General features: G+C 46.9%; 1 protein-coding gene across 13 annotated transcripts in view; it reads left to right on the top strand.

Annotated features, from left to right (window-relative positions):
* The window catches only part of TIAM1 (TIAM Rac1 associated GEF 1), a 461825-nt gene that overhangs the window by 226506 nt on the left and 213937 nt on the right, over positions 1-21382 (top strand). For 9 of the 13 annotated variants that reach the window (XR_014825120.1, XR_014825122.1, XR_014825121.1 and 6 more), the window contains one exon: positions 4550-4708. The exons of the other annotated variants lie outside the window; for them this stretch is intronic. The gene's annotated coding sequence lies outside the window, so the exon portion shown is untranslated. The remainder of the gene's footprint in view (positions 1-4549; positions 4709-21382) is intronic. 13 annotated transcript variants of the gene reach the window in all.

The raw sequence follows: 21382 nt of genomic DNA, 5'->3' as shown, positions 1-21382 counted from the left end.
CATTTTGCAAGTGTTTCTCCCAGTTCTGGGGTGGGTTCGATTAGGACAACCTTAGTAGCTGCTTCTGTCATTTTCCTAATATCCAGATGGAACGGCCTGGCTTTCTCAGCCCACCTTTCACTTGAACTTTGGGGGTCAGGGGACAGGTGGCTGTGGCCACAGTTTTACTTCGTTTGCTTTCACCCTCCGGCCTCCCTGAAGTTCACGGTTTAGAAGTAAAATGAAATGACTTTGAAACCTATCTAGACACATCGCAGGAGGAACAAAAGTTTGCACGGTCCAGGCTGTCACAGCAGCAGGAGCCCTGCTTTCCAGTTTGTCGTGGGCTCAGGAAGGAAAACAGCAGGTGGGAGTTCCCGTCCTGGCGCAGCGGTAACGAATCCGACCAGGAACCATGAGGTTGTGGGTTCAATCCCTGGCCTTGCTCAGTGGGTTAAGGATCCGGTGTTGCTGTGACCTGTGGTGCAGGTCGCAGACGTGGCTTGGGGCTTGGATCTGGCGTGGCTGTGGCTGTGGTGTAGACCGGTAGCTGTAGCTCCGATTAGACCCCTAGCTTGGGAACCTCAATGTGTTTCGGGTGTGGTCCTAAAAAGCAAAAAAAAAAAAAAAAAAAAAAAAAAAACAGAAGGAACATGGCAGGTGGATATGAACTTGATGCTGATTCCCCCCCAGCCCCCACCCCCAAGGAGTCTTTAGCAACTCACTCAACAGGAAAGACGACCAGATTGGATCTCGTGATTGTGCTGGTGAAACTGACTAATAGACACTTGTTCGTGGAGTTTTATGGAACAGTAATCCTCAGCTGGAGAAAGGGGAATATATTATTCATAAAGTTTTCTAGACACTGTCGCATGGGACTGTTAGGGGACATCATCTACAGACATTTGAAACGGGGTTAATTCTGTTTGACCTTGCAGGTGTTGCAATCTTTATTTTTTTGAATTTTTATTAAGGTATAGTTGATTTGCAGTGTTGTGCTGTGTATCATATATTTTTTTTCTTATGGTCCCTTTACCTTTCTCGTATATAACCTGGTTTGATTCTGGTTATTAGAATTTTAAAAACATTATTATCTTAAGTTCAGTTTGTTCGGTAGAAATCGGATCATTAAGATGATTTGGTAACTATTTTTTTAAAATAGGAATTTTCCCCGTTTCATGTAAAGTTTTCAATTTATGGGTATAAAGTTGCACGCAATATCCTTTCATAATATTTTGAAAGACTATAGCATCTGCAGAAATGTTTCCTTTTTTTCATTCCTGGCCTTGGTGTTTTGTGCTTTTTTCTTCTTGGTTAGTCGTGCTAATGTCTTGTGGGTTTTTATCAGTTTAATGAAAAGACCCAACTTTGGTTTTTATTTTTTATGTTTTTGGTCGCACCCGCAGCATGTGGAAGTTCCCAGGCCAGGAATGGAACCCATGCCACAGCAGCAGCTCTAGCCACTGCTATGACAATGCTGGGTCCTTAACCCGCTGTGCTGCAGATCTCCTTGTTTGCATTTTAAATGAAGCATAAACAAGCACTACTTCTTTTAAGTTTACATGCATTGAAAAAATGATGCCCTGTGGCGCTCTGTCAAAAAAGATTTTAAGACCCTTTAAAACTAAGTAACTGGAATTCCTGGCGTGGTGCAGCGGAAATGAATCCGACTCGGAATCTTGAGGTTTCGGGTTCAATCCCTGGCCTTGCTCAGTGGGTTAAGGATCCAGCATTGCTGTGAGCTGTGATGTAGGTCGCAGACAAGGCTCTGATGTTGCTGTGGCTGTGGTGTAGGCTGGCAGCTGTAGCTCCAATTTGACCCCTAGCCTGGGAACCTCCATATGCCGTGGGTGCCTCCCTAAAGAGGAAAAAACAAAAACAAAAAACCCCCCAAAAACTAAGTAACTGAGTCTCAGAGCTGTATGGAAGAAGACATTATGTATTTATTTTTATGTGTCTTTGACATAATGTTTTCCAGTTTTATTAAAACGTACCTTATGTTCTTGAGTATTGTACACATGGGATCAAAGTCAGATCCAAATTGTTCTAAGGTGGGTTTTGTATATTCACTGGGACACACCCCGGGAAATTGTTTTGGAAACATCTAACTAGAATTTACACAAGACTTACTGGTAATTTAATGTGAATTGAAGGTGTGTTCAACCCACTTGACAACACAGATTTACTTTGTATTAAGGCAGAGCCAATTTGCTGTAATGACTGAGGAAGAATGTTTCCTTTTGGTTCATATTTAATACATGAAGCTTTTCTTTTAAAAAGGCTTTTTGAAAGTTTTTCTCAGAAAATCTTTCTGAGTACGCGCCGTATAAGAACAAGAACTGGAGCGTCAGAAAAGAGCTGAGTTTTGAATTCCTGCTCTGTCCCTTTTAGCTCTGTGGCCCTAGGAAAATTGCCTAACCTCTCTGAGTGTGCATTTTCCCTACCGTGAGAAGGAAATAGTGAGAACTGCTTGGGGGGGGGGGTGGCATTGTGATTTTTATATGAATTTTCATGTAAGGTACCTGGCTTATGGTTGGGCACAAAGTAGACACTTAATAAATTAAAGGACACTGACTGCTTTCTTGTCTTCCCCTTGCTCACCACCGCAGTTGCTCAGTGCCTTCCGCCCAGAAGTGTGAACGGTTATTGCTACAGAATAAAACGAAACCACTTCTGTCATTTGTTTTCTCTTCATTATGGGCAGACGGGAGTACCAGGGTCACGTTCCGTATTTTCAGTATTTTGATCTTATCCGAATTGATTGGGGGTAAACTGGCTGTCCATTTTTTCCTCCTCCACATTTCATCTTTCCTTTCTGGGATTATTGTTATTATTTTTTTTTTCCTTTAGTTCATTTCCCCTCCTCGAAGATCTTACTGCCCTGTTCTTCCTCCCTCTCTCCCTTCTTCCTTTCTTTGCCGTTTTTATTGTATAAATGAAATGGGCACAAAACTCAAAAAGCTTGGCAAAAACCTGGAATGTAAGTTCATTGGTGGGGTTGGTTCCTTGAAGGCAACATTATTTAAATTTAGTTACTCCAGAATGGAACTGGGAGATGGGTGGGGCTCTCTGTCAATTACCATGTCGATTTCATATTGCTGCTGCATTGAGAATATTTTTGCAGAGCTAGGAGTTCCTCCGGGCTTTGGGGGGACATGTGGATTGTGGAACCCTAACAACTGACCTCATAGCCAAGAAGGGAAAGGAAGAGCACAGGGCAGAGGAGGTTGGCTGGTTATATTCCTGCACAAAGGATGATAGCATTATTGAAGTCGCTAGACCTAAGTTGTTGGTTCTCCTTGGAGTTTCTCAACTGGAAAGATGCTGGAGAGCATATGGCATAATTAAGATTTATTGGAGTTCCTACCGTGGTGAAGCGCAAACGCATCTAACTAGGAACCATGAGGTTGCGGGTTCGATCCCTGGCCTCGCTTGGTGGGTTAAGGATCTGGTGTTGCTGTGAGCTGTGGTGTACGTTGCAGATATGGCTCGGATCTAGCGTTGCTATGGCTCTGGTGTAGGCCGGTGGCTACAGCTCTGATTAGACCCCCTAGCCTGGGAACCTCCATATGCCTCGGGTGCAGCCCTAGAAAAGACAAAAAAAAAAAAAAAAAAAAAAAAAAAAAAGATTTGTTTAGGCATCCAGGGTTGCAAAGGGCTGAATTGGGCCTGGGAAGGGATTGTGAGCTGGGAAAAGGCTTTATGGTGCGGTGCCAACATCATTTGCTGCTCTGCCCAAGGAGTAAGTCTTGGTTTACATTTTGTGGATTTGGCCTCAGCCGTGGAGTTATTTTCCAAGACGGCAGATTGATTAACTAGCTGCCCTTGGCCCAGCCTGTCCACTGTGACCCCGAGCGAGCGCTGAGTAGCAGTACTGGGACTGCTGTTTGTTTTAGTTGGTGCTTTTATGAGAGTGGAGAACAAGAGGGCCCATCCTTGGCCTAAGTGTTTTGCGGCACCACTTCCCCAGTTTATTTGGATTCTCTTGCTTGAAAACAAAGTCCTAGCACAGTGTTCATGGCGGGAAGGGAGCATCACTTTGGGAAAGTTGTATTTGTTGAATGGTTAGGGGTGGATTTGTGACATCTTGTGCTGGACCACAGGGCCTCAGGGACTCATACCCTGTAGTGTCTAAGAATTCAGACTTGCCTCAATTATGAGATCTTGGTGGGCAAGAAGAATGACCAAAAGTGGTATCGACAAAGCTATAGTGGAATAAGGCCCTGGTAAATGCTTGTTGGCCTATAAAAATACAAATCATATATTAAAATATGAATACTAGGGAGTTCCCTGGTGGCACAGCAGGTTAATATCTGGTGTTGTCACTGCCGTGGCTCAGTCATTGCTGTGGTGCAGGTTTGATCCCTGGCTCGGGAACTTACACATGCTGTGGGGACCGCCCACCCCCCACAAATACAAATACCAAATACTGATTTATTGAGTGTCTGCAGCCTATGGGGTACTTTTCCTGTGTTATCTCATTAATGTTTCAGAGGATGGTCTTGCAGCCTCTAGAAGGATCTAGAAAGTGAGCCCAAAACCCATTATTTTCCCATGTCTGCTCTTATAGGTAGAACCACAGTGGACTGAGGCTCACCTTTCTAGACCTGAAAGCTGGGAGAAGGCGGAGGAGGGGGGCCCTGAGTCCCAGCCTCTCACCTAGGATGTGAGCTGCCCCTGCGGATGGCACTGCTGGAGATCTTGAGAAGCCGCTTCTGTGTGGGATGGGGTAAGTGGGGCGTTTGCAGACGTCTGGGACGTGAGGAGTCAAGCTTTTGAAGTCCTTCTTGTCTTAGGATCCTGCCCCAATCCTCCCTTTCTGGGACAACAGGAGGTTTGGGTTTTTTTGTTTTTTTTTTTTGATTTTTTTATTATAGTCGATTTACAATATTCTATTAATTTCTGCTCTACAGCAAAGGGAGGTTCATTATTTGTGACCCTTGTTTTGGTGGGAAGAGGGGCTCTGATTCTAACCGCTCAGAATCTAAGGCTTTGAAATTGATTTCCTGGGAACCTTCTGATGCTTTGGGTCCCTCTTTAGAGATGGGGCACACCCGTGCGTGGCACATGGAAGTTCCTTGGCCAGGGACTGAACCTGCACCACAGCAGTGACAACACTGAGTCCTTTACTGCTAGGCCACTAGGGAACTCCTTAGAATCCCTTTTCCTTTGCTCATTGGCGTGGGCAGGCCAGTCTTTCAGGCTTGATGAGAAGGGGGGGGTGCGCCAGGGCCACTGTGAGCTGAGTGGGTTTGCCTGCCCCCCACTGAACCTCCGCCGATAGGCACTGATTCCTTACGCCTTGAGTCATGAGGAAGAGGATTCTCGCAAATTTTCAGATCATATTGTTTTAGAGACTTTCCAGGATAACCCTCCTGGCTTCTCTCTTGCCACTAGAGAAGGGAAAACAGGAATAGACTTGGACAGCAGCAGGGGAAGCTTGGTATCAGAATGGGTTTTTTGGGGGGCTGATGGATGTGAGATCATAGCACTTTTAACACAGAGGGTGGAGCCTTCCTCTAAACTGGGAAGTGGGGAGTTCCCGTCGTGGCCCAGCGGTAAGGAACTCGACTAGGATCCGTGAGGGTGCGGGCTTAATCCCTGGCCTCACTCGGTGGGCTAAGGATCCAGCATTGCATGAGCTGTGGTGTAGGTCACAGGCTCAGCTCAGAGCTGCTGTGGCTGTGGCTGTGGCTGTAGCGTAGCCTGGCAGGTACAGCTCTGATTCGACCCCTGGCCTGGAGACTTCCATATGCTGCAGGTGTGGCCCTAAAAAAAAAAAAAAAGGTAATCTGGGCAGTGGCTTTGGTTACAGTGGAACATTTCATGTAACCTGAAATTTACGCTCTGCCCAATGGGACGTCATCATTACGCCATCATTTCCAGGGGGCTTCCGGCGGAAAGGACCCGTGCAAAGATGCAGGTGTGTGGGCTCTGGGGGAGACAAAATCTGTGGCAGAGACCCTTCTCCTCCCTCCGGTGTGTGGCATGAGGCTCTTCTGGGGAAGTCCCCCACAAAGGGACCTGTGCGTTGCATCCCTTTGGCCACGTAGGGACAGTGACGTGTGCTCTGAACAACCCCCATGTACCTCGTGGGGGGAGGGTGATTTAGACCAAAGGAGGTTATATAAAAACCCAGAGGGGAACGAAGCCACTCAGGCCTTGTTTCTAGGTGACATCATGCTGCACTATTTAACATTTATCATATTCTGGTCCTATGCTGATTGATCCAGGATTTGAACAAAATATGTGACTACTGACTTAATGGAGAGGCTGAATCACAGGTGCTTCCTGAGGCAAGAGCCCTGCAATTAAAAATATATATATATTTTTTTTTACTGTCGTGGGAACACTGAACACAAGATCTACCCTCTTAGCAGATTTTAAGCTGTACAACACAGTATTAGCAATAGATTCAGTATTTTAGGGCAGATCTCTAGAACTTACTTATCGGGCATCACTGAAATTTTATACCTGTTTCCACCTGTTGGCTGCTGTAAAATTCTTCATGAACATGGCGATGCTAAATATGTCTATGAGAACCTGCTTTTATTTCTTTTGGTTAAATACCCAGGGGTGAGATCGCTGGGTCATATGACAATTCTGTTTTTAAACTTTCATCCGTAATGGCTGCAATGATTTCCCGTTCTGATCCCTGCAGTGTGTCCTTTCCTACCAGCCTAGCAGCCCTGCATTGCGGGTCTTGCTGGGACCTGTTCCTCCCGTCTTACCTGTTGCTCCTGGCAGCCTGGATCCTGACAGGCAGCCTTGGCCACTCCCCTTCCTGCCTGCACACAGCAGCCTGGAGACCTCTTGCTCCAGTTCGCATCGCGTCGTGTTGTCATAATTGGGTGATTGGCTTTTTTTAAAAGGAGTAAAAAATAACATAAACGCTACTAATGCAGTAATAAAATGTTTAACCTCTTATAGTACATACCTTCCATGTTCCCATCCCTACAGATCCACGTTATCTTTTGTGCAAATAAGCTTCCCCCACGTGCTTTGATCCTTCCAGCCACCCCTTCTGTTTGTTGGCGAGCTGGCCACAGGGGCTGATCCCCCTTTGACGTGGAGGCCTCGCACCCCTGGGGACCATCCTTAGTTGGGGCTGAGGGAAGGCACAGATATTTTGTGCCCTCGGGAAGGCACAGATATTTTAGGACAACTCTGAAGTTTCCTCTGTCCTGTCTCCAGAGAGCCCCTGTGGCTTCTTTCTCCCACTGTCCAACTGGTTTTCTCTGGAAAGGTAGGAGTTCTTATCTCTGGCCTAAGCAACTTGTTCCAAGCAACAGCGTTAGAAAGTGAGGGAGATGGGATTTGATCTCAGGTTACCAGGGGCTGTGATCCTTTTTTTTTTAAAGGGCTGTACCTGTGGCATATGGAGATTCCCAGGCTAGGGGTCCAATTGGAGCTGCAGCTCCTGGCCTACACCACAGCCACAGCAACGTCACATCCGAGCCTTGTCTGTGACCTACACCACAGCTCAAGGCAACACTGGATCCTTAACCCACTGAGTGGGGCCAAGGAGTGAACACACGTCCTCATGAATACTAGTTGGGTTTGTTACCACTAGGCACAACGGGAACTCCCCAGGAGCTGTGGTCTTAACCAGAAAGCTCCCTTGTGTTTTTCCGAGGCAGGGGCTGCTTGTCCTTTTCTGTATATTTGCCTCATCATGGATTACAGTGACTGCCACCTGGCATCCTGCAAATGCTTGCTGAATGGGTGGCTGAACAGCCTGGCAGACCTCTGCCCTGTCCCCACACAGCCTTCCTGAGATCTGCCTCTGGGTGTCTGCTGGGTCACCTTCTGGGATGACCTTCCCCCAGCTCTCTTTCAGAGTCGGCACAAGCCCACCTCTTATTTGCTGCCTTTCCAGTCTCTCCCAGCCTAGAATCATTTTTTTTCCCCTCTCAGAACCAGTATTATTGGTCACATGTGGCCTTTTGTATCTTCTCTCCTCCCAACCTGACGACTGTAAATCCTTGAGAAGCGGGGGTAGTGCCCAGAACCACACAGTAAGTGTTTGGTGATTCGATTCTTTGGGGATGAATCAAAACCTCGGGCTGAGCTGTCCAAAGAAATGCCATGGTCGTTTTTGGGTTTTAGGAATGAAAGAAAATAGTGAGGTCAAGGAACAAAATTTAAAAAAAAAAAAAAACATAAAATAAGTAAGGGGGCACATTGAAAAATTGTCGGCCCATTTTGGGGTGAGTCCATGTGTGCATTTTCGCGCTGCAGCTGTTCAGGCTGAATCACAGGGTAGGTGTGTCATCTCTTGGCTTCGAGCTCGGTGGCTAGGCATCTGCCCTCTGGGGGATCGAAGCAGATTTATGTGATGAATAATGTGGATTCTCGTCCAGCACTTGGGATGTGGTTTGACAAACTTCATGCAGATGGCAGGGGAAACACATCAGGTGTCTTTACCCACTCATCCCCCTCACCCCCTTGAGACACAACAAGAATGTCCCTCAGCTGAGTTTGTGTGTTGAGGTCCAGCCGAGGGTCAGCCTCGCTGTCCATAGTGGCTTCTCTTTGGCCAACTGGCGGCGCCCCCACTGAAGGGTCCTGGGTTGCAACTGAACATGGAAAGCCTACGTGCATTGAGCACCTATTGTGTGCCTGGCATTCTGCTCAGTGCTCTCAAAAGTGTACGTGACTGAGCCTCCCCGTTCACACTATGGACGTGCTGTCCTCCCCAGGTCCAGCTGCTAGAACCCACATAACCTCTTGCAACTCACACCGTTGTGGTGACCCTGGATTCGAACGGTGCTTTCCCTGGCCTCGAACCCCATGACCCCCTCCCCTGCATCTTGACCTTCCCTTTTGAGTACAGAGGTGTTTTATTTTACTTTATTTGTATTTAAAAAATTTTGTATTACAGTTGATTAAAATGTTCTGTCGGGAGTTCCCGTCGTGGCTCAGTGGTTAACAAATCCGACTAGGAACCATGAAATTGTGGGTTCGATCCCTGGCCTTGCTCAGTGGGTTAAGGATCCGGCATTGCCACGAGCTGTGGTGTGTAGGTCGAAGGTGCAGCTTGGATCTGGCGTTGCTGTGGCTCTGGTGTAGGTCGGCAGCTGCAGCTCCGATTGGACCCCTAGCCTGGGAACCTCCATGTGCTACGGGAGCAGCCCAAGAAATGGCAAAAAAAAAAAAAAAAAAAAAAAAATTCTGTCAATTTCTGCTGTGCAGCAAAGAGACCCAGTCATATGTATATACATACTCTTCTCACATTATCTTCCATCACGGTCTATCCCAAGAGATTGGATATAGTTCCCTGTGCTGTACAGCAGGACCTCATTCCTTATCCATTCTAAATGGAATATTTGTATCTATTAACTCCAAACTCCCTGTCCATCCTACTCCCTCCCCTTCCCCCTTGGCCACCACAAGTCTGTTCTCATATCTATGAGTCTAAACAGAGGTCTTTAGATGAGGATTCCAGAATTTTGAGACCCCTGGGCTTGTGCTACTCTCTAGCCTTCCTACCTTGGCCAGTTCCCCTTAGCGTGGCTTTGTTCGTGAATGTGTTAAGTTCAGTATTGCCTGAATAGCCACGTTTGGGTGGCATGTTTTGGGGGTGGGCTGTGCAATCATTGCAAAGTAATGCAACATGATGGCTAATTTGGGAAGCTGATTTTATTGTAGATGCCCACCCGCAGGCGAAACCTATCAAGCCGGGTCCTCGTGCACCCTCGGGAAAGTGAAATCTCTTCAGCCTTCTTTTGAAGCCTCTTCTCCAGGTGGACTGAGGACTCTGCTGTTACTGTCTTGTTCTGGTGCACGTCCAGCCCGGGTGTTGGTGCCTTGGGTGTGATGCAGCAGGAAGCCCCAGATTCTTTGCTTGCCGGGTCCCTCTCCTGCCCACGTTGCATAAACACCAGCATGGCAGGGACAGATGGCCACTCCAGGGGCTCCTTTGATGTCACATTTGGTCGCCTGGGTGGGGGGTAAGGGGTGTTGCCAGCAGCCTCCACGGAGGTGGAGAGGCTGACTGGGAAATACCCACTTGACAGCGGGTAAACAAAAGCCCGGCTCCGGAAGAGCTGGGTGCCTTGATACGTGTGCGGGCTGGGCTGTCCTGGAGTCCGGTTTACATAAGTGTGTTTAGCTTGGGAAGAAGCCAGTCGGCTGGAAGCCTGGTCTTTCCTCTCTGCTCCTAATTGATGCTGCTCGAGGTCTGGTTTTATGCTGCGAATGTGAATGGACTGGGGTGGAGGTGGGGTGATGAACTGTGAGATGGGATGGCCGATAATTACTTTCAGGGCTAGAAAAAAAATTTCATTCTAGAGGCTTGGGTTTGCTTTGCTGGAGGCTCAGGTAAACGTATCTAAAATCCCAGGAGCATCGAGAACGAGCCGTGGGGACCCAGGTATCAGTGGGGCTCTGCTGGTCAAAGAGCATCAATCCGTGGAATGGGGCTGAAGGCTTTGATGAGAATGGGAAGTGGGTAATGAGGAACCTCCAGACAAGGAGGCCACGAGGCAGCAGAATCACGCCCGGAAGAGAAATTGAAGGTTGACAGCCTGTGACAGTGAGAGTTCTTGGTGGATTTTGCTTTGGAGGAAGATGGGTGGTTATTGTAGTTGCCTGCATGCAAACTGAGCACAGAGTGGAACCCAAGTGGAAAAGGCAGAAGCCACAAGGGCTGATTGAAAGCTTTTCCTCCTCCAGCCTCTGGGTAATGACTGTTAGTATTTATTTTTCTAATGCATGTACCGATGTCTCAGCAAACCAAATTGAGATAATGTATTCAAGTTAATAGAGTGACATCTAGTTGCAAAGTTTCCTATTGATGGGGGGTGGGGGAGGGTTCGTTTATTTCTTCGTTTTTTCCGCAAGTGAATCATTGGGGAGCTATGGGTATCTTCTTTGGATAGGTGTCCTGGGGTGGGGGTGCGGTTCAATGAGGTCCCAGCACAGTTGACATGCTCTCGAGGAGCTTACGGTGTACAAGGGATGAATAGAGAATTTCATGGGGACGATAACAGGGGGCCGGATGAGAGGTATCATCTGGAAGTTTGGTACATTCAGAAGATCAGGACACTTGCCATTCAGGGGTGAAATGATTGGGAAAATCATTAATGATAATATTATTGTTAGGTTCCTCTGCTCCGCACTCTCTCTCTCGGTCTGCTTACAAACAACAAGGATTTGGAGGTACAGCCTGAAAAGTGCTGTAGCAGCCCTGGGACTGAGCCAGGGGGCTTAGTCATGCAAGGATGGAGCAGGCGGTCCGGCGGGAGGTTGTCCCGGCCGGGAGGTGTGGCAGCAGTGCTGGGATAGACCCAGTGGTCTCGCCACACAGGGATGGAGGCAGGTGTTCTCTGCAGGCGGGATTGATCAGCTCAGGACCGGAGCCATTCTGGGTAGAAGAGAATTTTCTCTCGAACGGACACCCCAGTGTAACAGCTCTGACCTGGGCTCTTTTAATGAGCCATTCGGGTCCCTCACCCCTAGTGAAAAAAAACCGCTCCTGCAGGTTGCCTCAGAGGTTGAATTCTTGATCGCAATCAGGCCTCCTGTTTTTGGTAACAATGGCCTGGGTTTTTTGGTTTGTTGGTTTTTTGCTTTTGAGGCCCGAACCTGTGGCATATGGAAGTTCCCAGACTAGGAGTCGAATCAGAGCTCCAGTTCCCAGCCTACACCACAGCCACAGCAACGCAGGAGCTGAGCTGCATCTGCAACCTTCACCACAGCTCAAGGCAATGCCGGATCCTAATCCACTGAGTGAGGCCAGGGATCCAACCTGCGTCCTCATGGATGCTAGTCAGATTCGTTTCCGCTGCGCCACAACGGGAATTCCTAAATGGTCTGTTTTGAATCACCCGGATCTGAGTCCCTCTCCTATCCTAGCTAACATTGCGGTTACTTTTTATTGCTTATTAAGAGCTTACTCTCTACCTGGCTCATTTTTAGTTTTTTACTTTTTAGGGCTGTACCTGCTGCATATGGAGGTTCCCAGGTAGGGGTCGAAGGGTCGAATCGGAGCTGTAGCTTCTGGCCTACCCCACAGCCACAGCAACACAGGATCCGAGTCGCATCTGCAACCTACACCACAGCTCACGGCAACGCCGGATCCTTAACCCACTGAGCAAGGCCAGGGATTGAACCCACAACCTCATGGTTCCTAGTCAGATTCATTTCCACTGAGCCATGGTGGGAACTCCATACCTGGCAAGTTTTTAACACACATTTAATCTTCCCAGTCACCCCGTGAACTAGTATTATCCCAGCTTTACAGGTGAGGAAACTGAGGCAGAGAGATATAAAGGTGACACGGCAAGTCCTGGTAGACCCCTGGGCTGTTGGCATGCCCAGCTCCCCCAGGCCTCCGTGGTTCTTCCTAGTTCTGATTTTCCTGTGTCGTTCCTTCAGTATTTCTTTCTATTTTCTTTTCTTTTATTTTTTAGAAATGATTTTTATTTTTTCCATTATAGCTGGTTTACAGTGTTCTGTCCATTTTCTACTGTACAGCAAGGTGACCCAGTTACACATACAGACACACATTCTTTTTCTCTCATTATCCTCCATCACGCTCCTATACAGCAGGATCTCACTGCTTATCCATTCCAAAGGCAATTGTTTGCATCTCCTAACCCCAAATTCCCAGTCTATCCCACTCCCTCCCCTTCCCCCTTGGCAACCATGAGTCTGTTCTCCAAGTCCATGATTTTATTTTCTGTGGAAAAGTTCATTTGTACAGCATATTAGATTCCAGATATAAGTGATATCATATGGTATTTGTCTTTCTGTCTCTGACTTACTTCACGTAGTATGAGAGTCTCTAGTTTCATCCATGTTGCTGCAAATGGCCTTATTTCATTCTTTTTTATGGCTGAGTAATATTCCATTGTGTACATATACCACATCTTCCTAATCCATTCATCTGTTGATGGACATTTAGGTTGTTTCCATGTCTTGGCTACTGTGAATAGTGCTGCAATGAACACTCAGGTGCATGTGTCTTTTTCAAGGAAAGTTTTGTCCAGATATATGCCCAAGAGTGGGATTGCTGCATCATATGGTAGTTCTGTATTTAGTTTTCTAAGGTCCCTCCATACTGTTTTCCATAGTGATTGTACCCAGTGTTTCTAAGAGTCAGGGGCAAACAACCTTCGTGTCTGCCCCACTCTTCAGTGTTGGGAGGAATCTAGTTTGTGTGGATGCCTGATGGTGCATTTAGTGATGAGAAGATCTCAACCAGCTGACTTTTTAGATCTTTGGAGGGTGATTTTAATATCATGTAAATGGCATGAATATGAGGGGGAGAGTGTTATTACTCAGTTCCTTGGTGGTGGTTCAGGGTCGGTCTTGATACTGCTAGAAATTGTCTTCTGCTAGGGCATGGCCATTATTCTCTTGTGGTGAATGGTCATTGGAATTAAAAAAAAAATAGATCAGGGTAGTAAAAAATTTCGATCATTTATGCTTAAACAAAGTGGTTATCATTATTTGCTAGTGTTTATTCAATAAAATATGAAAGAGGCGTTCCCATGGTGGCTCCATGGTAACGACCCTGACTAGTATCCAGTAGGATGTGGGTTCGATTCCTGGTCTTGCTCAGTGGTTAGGGATCCCACTTTGCTGTGAGCTGTGGTATAGGTTGAAGACGCGGCTTGGATCCTGCGTTGCTGTGGCACAGGCTGGCAGCTGCAGCTCTGATTCGACCCCTAGCCGTGGAACTTCCGTATGACACAGGTGCAGCCCTAAAAAGACAAAATGAAATGAAATCAAATGAAATAATAAAATCTGGAAGCCAGAGGAGCACTGGCCCAGCAGTCAGCTGACCCAAGTTTTCCTGACTTGAGCTTTTCCTAACTCTTGGACACTAAGCGAGCCAGTTTCTCGGGGCACAAATTTTATCCTTGGGGTCCTTGTGATGTACAGAAGTTTCTCTCCATATGGTAAGCCTTTAAGAGGGGATATTTTATATCAAGACTCAGCTATGAGCTTGATAGTTCTGCATTATTTATTTAAAAATGTTGTTTTAGACCCAGATGCTGTACCTAGATTTTTTTTTTTTAATATTTTGGGTGTTATATTTAAAATATTGTGTTATCCTCTAGTTGTGCTTTCTTTCTTTTTTTCTTTCTTACTCCAGGAGGAGGGGGTTTCATATAGATGAAAAGGGGAACTAAAGAAGAGATAGGATCTGGAAGTAATTTTCAGCAGTAGAGAAATGAACCAAAATGGGAAAACACATCCTTTGGTTGCTAGCCAGATAAAGGGGACACAGGAGTGCGTCCTTGCTTTTTCTCAGTAATTGGATACATTACATGGTTTACATGCATGGGTGGCGTTTTCATTGGGACTTTATGGTTTAAAGGAAAGCAGAAAGCAGGTCTGAATGTACCGATATTTCCCTCTTTTCAAGAGCATGTCAAGTTGGCATTTAAACCCGGGTTGCCGGCCTCTTCTGTCTATTATTTGAAGTCGCGTTGAAATCCTGCAAGTGGGGCCTTGGCTCTGGTGACCCCTGTCTGTTTATCCACTTGGGCTCCTCTTTGGTTCTCTTTTTAACGCACAAATGGGAATGGGTGTGAAGGCTTGTGGATGCTTTGAACGTGGTATGTATATATTTAGGATGTGGGAAATTCATCTGCAAAATGTCAGCCTTGAGTAGACATTGTGTAAGCGTCTGCGTTTACAAACGTAAAATGCAAGGCCTTCCGAAGTGCCTTGTGATTTGATTTCAGTGGGTTTCTTTGGCCCCTCCCATGGCCTGAGGACGTTCCTGGGGCCAGGGATTGAACCTGTATCATTGCAGTGGCCCCCGAGCCACCACAGGGATGCCAGGTCCTCAACCCACTGAGTCACCAGGGAACTCCTGATTTGTATATTTAGAGCTGGCGTGGTGCGGTTGAGCATTTCTGTGTGGGCAGTGTGGTGCCCTTCCACACTAGGCATGTGTTTTGATTTTAGATGTTGTTGAGAATGAATTTTGATTTTAGAAATGGAGACCTTTCTTCTAGAGTTTCATGCCTTAAAATACATGTGGCCTCTTGCGTATCATTTTCCCTCACTGTTTCCCCTGAGAAGTGCTGTGGCTGGTGGTCCTTTGACGGGTGAGGGTCTGAGGGCCTGCAGTCCAGGTTTGGAGGTGGTGAGCTTCCCTTTTCTAAAAAGATGGATCTGGAGTTCCCGTCATGGCGCAGTGGTTAACGAATCTGACTAGGAATCATGAGGTTACAGGTTCGATCCCTGGCCTTGCTCAGTGGGTTAAGGATCCGGCGTTGCCGTGAGCTGTGGTGTAGGTTGCAGACTTGACTCAGATCCTGCGTTGCTGTGGCTGTAGCGTAGACTGGTGGCTACAGCTCCAATTGGACCCCTAGCCTGGGAACCTCCATATGCCACAGGAGCGGCCCTAGAAAAGTCAAAAAGACAAAAAAATAAGAATTAAAAAAAAAAAATACAAAGATGGATCTATCTGACTTGAAATGCCCAGCTTTCTTTGGTTTTTGTTTCATCGTTAGCATGCGGATTTTTACATAGTTGGTCAAATGCATGATTCTCATTTGTTTCAATACATGTGTCCAGGGACTTTTATGAATCTTTGTGTTGAAATTTGTCTAAATCTTGGGTGACTGTTCAAAATGCATTTACCAGTCAGCAGTTCTCTTTAGCACCTGTTCTATGCCTTGTGCAGTGAGCGGCTCATGGAATTCAGGCATGGCTGGATCTGGGAGGCATGGCGAGTCCTGCAACAGAACTCAGGGGCTGGTGGTACCAACTGGGGAAAATGGGCTCAGTGTAATGGGCCTGACAACGAAGTCCCCCAGAGAGGCGTTATTCATAGGGCACCAAAGAAAATAGTCAAAACATATTTTACGTTTCCGAGTTTATAAATCCATTTGAAGTGCTTGAAAAAAAACCCTAGCGTTGGAAATGGATTCATGTGTGGATACAACTAAAGCCAGACTTCTTTGACAAATTTAACTTCTGAAAAATATTCTTAGAAAGAGGGACTTTCTTCGAGAGTGTGAAGCCTATTTTTTCTTCCTCTCGCTAAGGTTAAGCTTTACATTTCTCTCTCTCTTCGTAAGATGCTGTTAAAAACATCCAGGCAGCTACACAAAAACCCCTGTGTACGGATGCATAGAGCAGCTTTACTCGTAACTGCCAAAACTCGGAAGCAACTAAGATGTGTTTCAGTAGGTGAGTGGAAAAATAAACTGTGGTACATCCAGACACCAGAGTATTATTTAGTGTTTTTTTTTTTTTTTTTTTGTCTTTTTGCTATTTCTTTGAGCTGCTCCTGCGGCATATGCAGGTTCCCAGGCTAGGGGTCCATTCGGAGCTGTAGCCACTGGCCTACGCCAGAGCCACAGCAACGCAGGATCTGAGTCGAGTCTGCAACCTACACCACAACTCACGGCAACGCCGGATCGTTAACCCACTGAGCAAGGGCAGGGACCGAACCCGCAACCTCATGGTTCCTAGTCGGATTCGTTAACCGCTGCGCCATGACGGAAACTCCTATTTAGTGTTAAAAACGATCTTTTGGGAGTTCCCGTCGTGGCACAGTGGTTAACGAATCCAACTAGGAACCATGAGGTTGCGGGTTCGATCCCTGGCCTTGCTCCGTGGGTTAAGGACCCAGCGTTGCCATGAGCTGTGGTGTAGGTCGCAGATGCGGCTCGGATCCTGAGTTTGCTGTGGCTCTGGCGTAGGCCGGTGGCTACAGCTCTGATTAGACGCCTAGCCTGGGAACCTCCATATACCATGGGAACGGCTCAAGGAAAGGCAAAAAGACAAAAAAAAAAAAAAAAAAAGATCTTTCAAGCCATAGACGATGGAGAAGACACTTAAATGCATGTTACTAAGTGAAAAAAGCTAATCTAAAAAAGCTACATAGGTGTTCCTGTTGTGGCTCAGAGGGTTCAGAACTCAGCATGGTGTCCCTGAGGTTGGGGGTTCGATCCCTGGCCTTGCTCCGTGGATTAAGGATACAGTGTTTCGGCAAGCTACAGCTTTGGCCACTGGCACAGCTCAGATCTGGTGTTGCTGTGGTGTCGGCCTCAGCTGCAGTTCTGATTTGACCCCTAGGCCGGAAACTTCCATATGCTGCGGCTGTGGCCATAAAATAAAAATAAATTAAGAAGTTGCATGTTGTATGATTCCAATCATATAACATGCTGGAAAAGGCAAAACTGTGGAGACGGTCAAAGGACCGCTGGGTGTCAGGAGCTCAGGGAAGGGAGGCAAGTCTGAATAGGCCCAGCACAAGACATTAAGGGCAGCGAAATCATTCTGTATAATGTTAATTACGTGTCATTATACATTTGTCAAAAACTATAGCATGTACAACACCGCGTGAGCCCCTTAAGGTAAACTATGGATTTGGGACAATAATGTGTCTGTGTAGGTTAATCATCTCTAACAAATGGACCCCTGTATGGGGGGCTCTGGATGATGGGGGAGGTTGTATGGGGTGGGGTCAGGGGGCATATGAGAACTCTGTGTTTTCTGCTCAATTTTTCTGTGAACCTTCAGCTACGCTCTCAAATAAAATCTATTTAAAAACAGCAACAACAGGAGTTCTCGTCGTGGTACAGTGGTTAACGAATCTGACTAGGAACCATGAGGTTGCAGGTTCGATCGCTGGCCTTGCTCCGTGGGTTAAGGATCCAGCATTGCCGTGAGCTGTGGTGTAGGTCGCAGATGTGGCTCGGATCCCGCATCTCTGTGGCTCTGGCGTAGACCAGCAGCTACAGCTCTGATGAGACCCTGGGAACCTCCGTATGCTGCGGGAGCGGCCCTAGAAAAGGCAAAAAGACAAAAAAAAAAAAAAAAAAAAAAAACCAAAACAGCAACAACAATGTACAAGCCTAAGTTGAGGAAACAGCTGGGTCTTCTCTTCATGGTATCCAGTAAAATGTCCCTTGATGTACATTACTTCCCAGAAGCCCTTGCAGCGGCAGCAGGTGGTGGACAGTGTGAAAAATGTCTTATCAAGCACGAGGCTCCCATATTCAGAGAAGTGGGATGCGATGAGAGTGGGTTTTCCCCCCTGGTGGCTTCCCAGCTAAGACAGCATTGACTTCGAATTCCTCTTCTCTTCCTTCTACTCCCGCATCGTGCCATTATCATTGATACTAAAGATGCAGGTTTTGATGAACTGATGCCTTTGGTAGATTCCACGTGAGCCAAGCCTCCTTTGTGTTGGGTATGGTCGGGGAGGCAGTGGGCTTTGAGAGTATGTGAAATTCCTGTAGCCTGGGGTTCAGAAATGGCCCAATCCTGCCTTGATCCTGTTACCTTTCGCAGGGAGAGCTCCTGGGGGAATCCGTGAGCACAGAGCACATTAATATGGAGCTGAGCAATGACAAAGAGTTTTCTGGAAGTCTAGATCAGTGTTTCTCCTTGCAGGCTGCCTCTTGGTTTTGCAAGGTCATTTTTCATGTCTTCAACAAATGTGCATTGAGCACCTCACTCTGGGCCATGCCCACTTCCAGGTGCTGGTGGTACAGGAGTGAGGACAACCCGGAAGAATCTTGGCACCTGTGGGCAGACATTCTGGCGGTGGGAGATTGACAGTGATGAGTAGTTAAAACATGGGGTGTGTTGGCAGGTATCCTGGTGATAGAGAACCAGGAAGCATGGAAGAGAGCTAGGAAGTGTTGGGGGTTTGAACTCAAATGGGAAGTGAAGAAGGACCCCATTGCATGGGTGACGTTGGAGCAGAGATTTCAGGGGGTGAGGGAGTGAGGAGGAGCCAGTGGGACTTGCTGAGATGAGAGGCCTTTAGAGGATTGTGGGTGGGACATACGATCCGATTTGGGGGTTGGTTTTTTTCTTTTCATTGCCACACCCATGATATGTAGAAGTTCCCGGGCCAGGGATCGAATCTGAGCTGTAGTTGCGATTTAGGCTTAGGGTTAGGGATGTGGTAATGCCGGATCCTTAACCCACTTGTGTCCAGGGATGGACTGCACACCTCCACAGTGACCTGAGCTGAAGCAGTAGGATTTTTAACCCATTGCCCCACAGCGGAAACCCCTGCTTTAGGTTGTAATCAGGTCCCTCTGGCTGCAGTGTGGAGATTCAGTTGGACAGGCTTCTCATTCTGACCCTCGTGGCCAGTAATCCTATGTCTGAGCAGTGATTAGACTTCATGATAGCACCTTGCAGCCCTGATCCCACTGGTGCAGTTGGGTCTTCATTGATAAGGTTTTGTTTGTTTACTTCTCTAGCTGCAAATCTTTCTTTTTAGCTGATGAGAAAAAGAACTTTCATCATGGCAAGGTGGCTAGCCGATGAGTTCCATCTTGGGTTCAAGAGTACCTGAGACATGCTTGAAGATTCTTCGGAAGTCTCTGCAGTCTGATGTTTCGTTTACCTTCAAAACAGGAAAATCTTCTTCTAATATATTTACCTCTTGTTTTGCTCTGAGAGCAATTCTTTTTTTTTCTTTTTCTCCCTCCCTCCCTTCCTTCCTCTCTCTCTCTCCATCCCCCCCACCCCCCGCCCTGTTTCTTTCCAAAAGCTGCTTGATGTGGGATCTCATTCCCAGACCAGGTATTGAACCGGGGGCCTCAGGGGCGAAAACAATGAATCCTAATTGTTAGACCACTGGGGAACTTCCCAAGAGCCCCCTTCTGGCCTGTATTCAGGTTTGACTCTCCTTTCTCCTTATCACGTCCCATTTGGGTTCCGTCTGATCATAATTTTGGTTCTATAAAAGGTGGACCATTTGTCATGTGTGTTACCTTCTCATTGGAGCTACCTACATCATGGCAGAACACAGCCAGTGGTGCTCTGAGCCTTTCCAAACTCCCAACCAAAATTTTGTGGTATTGGAACCTTGTTGGCCCATTTTAAGTGGCATGTGGCAAACTTGTCCACAGATGTTAGTTTACCAGGGTACTCTGAACAGAATAATAATAACTTGGACATCTGGTGCCCTTTTCATCTAGGGATCTTAAAACCCTAAGTGTACATTAATTAAACCTCCCATCCCTGGAAGGTAGGGAGGGGATGGAGGGAGCTGGCTTTAATCACCGCTGCAGAGAACGTAGAGGGGCAGCCTCTGGGTCCAGCACGCTAACTGGCATTTTGCATTTCACGAATGCCTTTCATCTGGCATCTTCTATCCTTGGCAAGTATTACCTGATGGTTAGTGTGTTATTATGCACATCTACGGGAAGAGGGAAATATCCTGGGCTCTAGGGACTTGTCCTAGTTTTTCCCTATTGCATTTCAGAGGACTTCTTTTTTCCTAGCTCATGGGCTAATTGTGGGTCATCTGGAGTCTCATGATGTGGACTGAAGCTTAGTGGAGTTGACTGAGAAAGGTGGTTTGATTTTTTTTTTCATCTTTTTGGTTTAGTATTCTGATAGGTAGGGAGTTCCTTTTCCTTTCCTTCCTCCCTCCCTCTGTCCCTTCTCCCCCCTCCATCCCGCTTTCCCTTCCTTCCTTCCCATCTTTCCTTCTTTCTTTCTTTTTTGTCTTTTTTTTTTTTGTCTTTTTAGGGCCGCACCAGTGGCATAGGGAGGTTCCCAGGCTAGGGGTCTAATCGCAGCTACAGCTGCCGGCCTACATCACAGCCACAGCAATGTCAGATCCGAGCCATGTCGGTGACCTACACCACAGCTTACGGCAACACCAGATCCTTAACCCACTGAGTGAGGCCAGGGATCGAACCTGCAACCTCATGGTTCCTAGTCAGATTTGTTTCCACTGTGCCCCGAAGGAAACTCCGTCTTTCCTTATTTCTTTCCGTCTTTCTTAACTTTCTTTATTTTCTTCCTTCCTCCCATCCTCCTTTTTTTCTTTCTTTTCATTTTTTCTGGTGGTGCAGAGTGAGCCCTTTAAGGCCGGAGGCATCTTTTCCTTTCCTTTCCTCCTTCTTCTTCTTCCTTTTTTTTTTTTTTTTTTTTTTTTTTTTTTGCAGTGCCTGTGGCATGTGGAAGTTCCCAGGCCAGGGATCAAACCAGAGCTACAGCTGTGACAACACCAGATCCTTAACCTACTAGGCCACCAGGGAGGGAGTTCCCTTTTCATTGTCAGCTGCCTTCCAAGTCGGTAAAGGGTAGCTGTCATTTAGGGGCCTGGGACATCCCCTTCGTCTTAATCCTCTTCCTCCAGAAAGCTTCCCAAGTGAATTGGGTCAACAGAAGGGCAGGAGAACCATGTCCTCCAGAAGAAGCTTCTTGGAGTTCATTCCTGATAAATGAGGGTGTTGGTTTAAAAAATGGAACAGAACAAAAAAACCCAATGGGAAAATGTTGTGGTCATGTCACTAATAGGGGGAGAATTTAGCCACTCACCTGTAGGAGAAGAGTGAAGGATCTGGCTCTTGCCAAGATCAGGGTGTTTATATGCACAGCCGTGGTCTTTCTGCGGCCAGAGCCAGAGTCATTCTCTAAGGGGATGCCACCTGGCAGTCAGGAAAGG

This window comes from Sus scrofa, chromosome 13 (genome assembly GCF_054392235.1).
Source record: "Sus scrofa isolate SSC_HxYL_T2T_F1_AM1 chromosome 13, Sscrofa_HxYL_maternal_Yorkshire_Landrace_v2.0, whole genome shotgun sequence".
Classification (NCBI taxonomy): Eukaryota; Metazoa; Chordata; class Mammalia; order Artiodactyla; family Suidae; genus Sus; species Sus scrofa.
The sequence above is the reverse complement of the archived record's forward strand: the minus strand, read 5'-3'. Positions and strand labels throughout refer to the sequence as shown.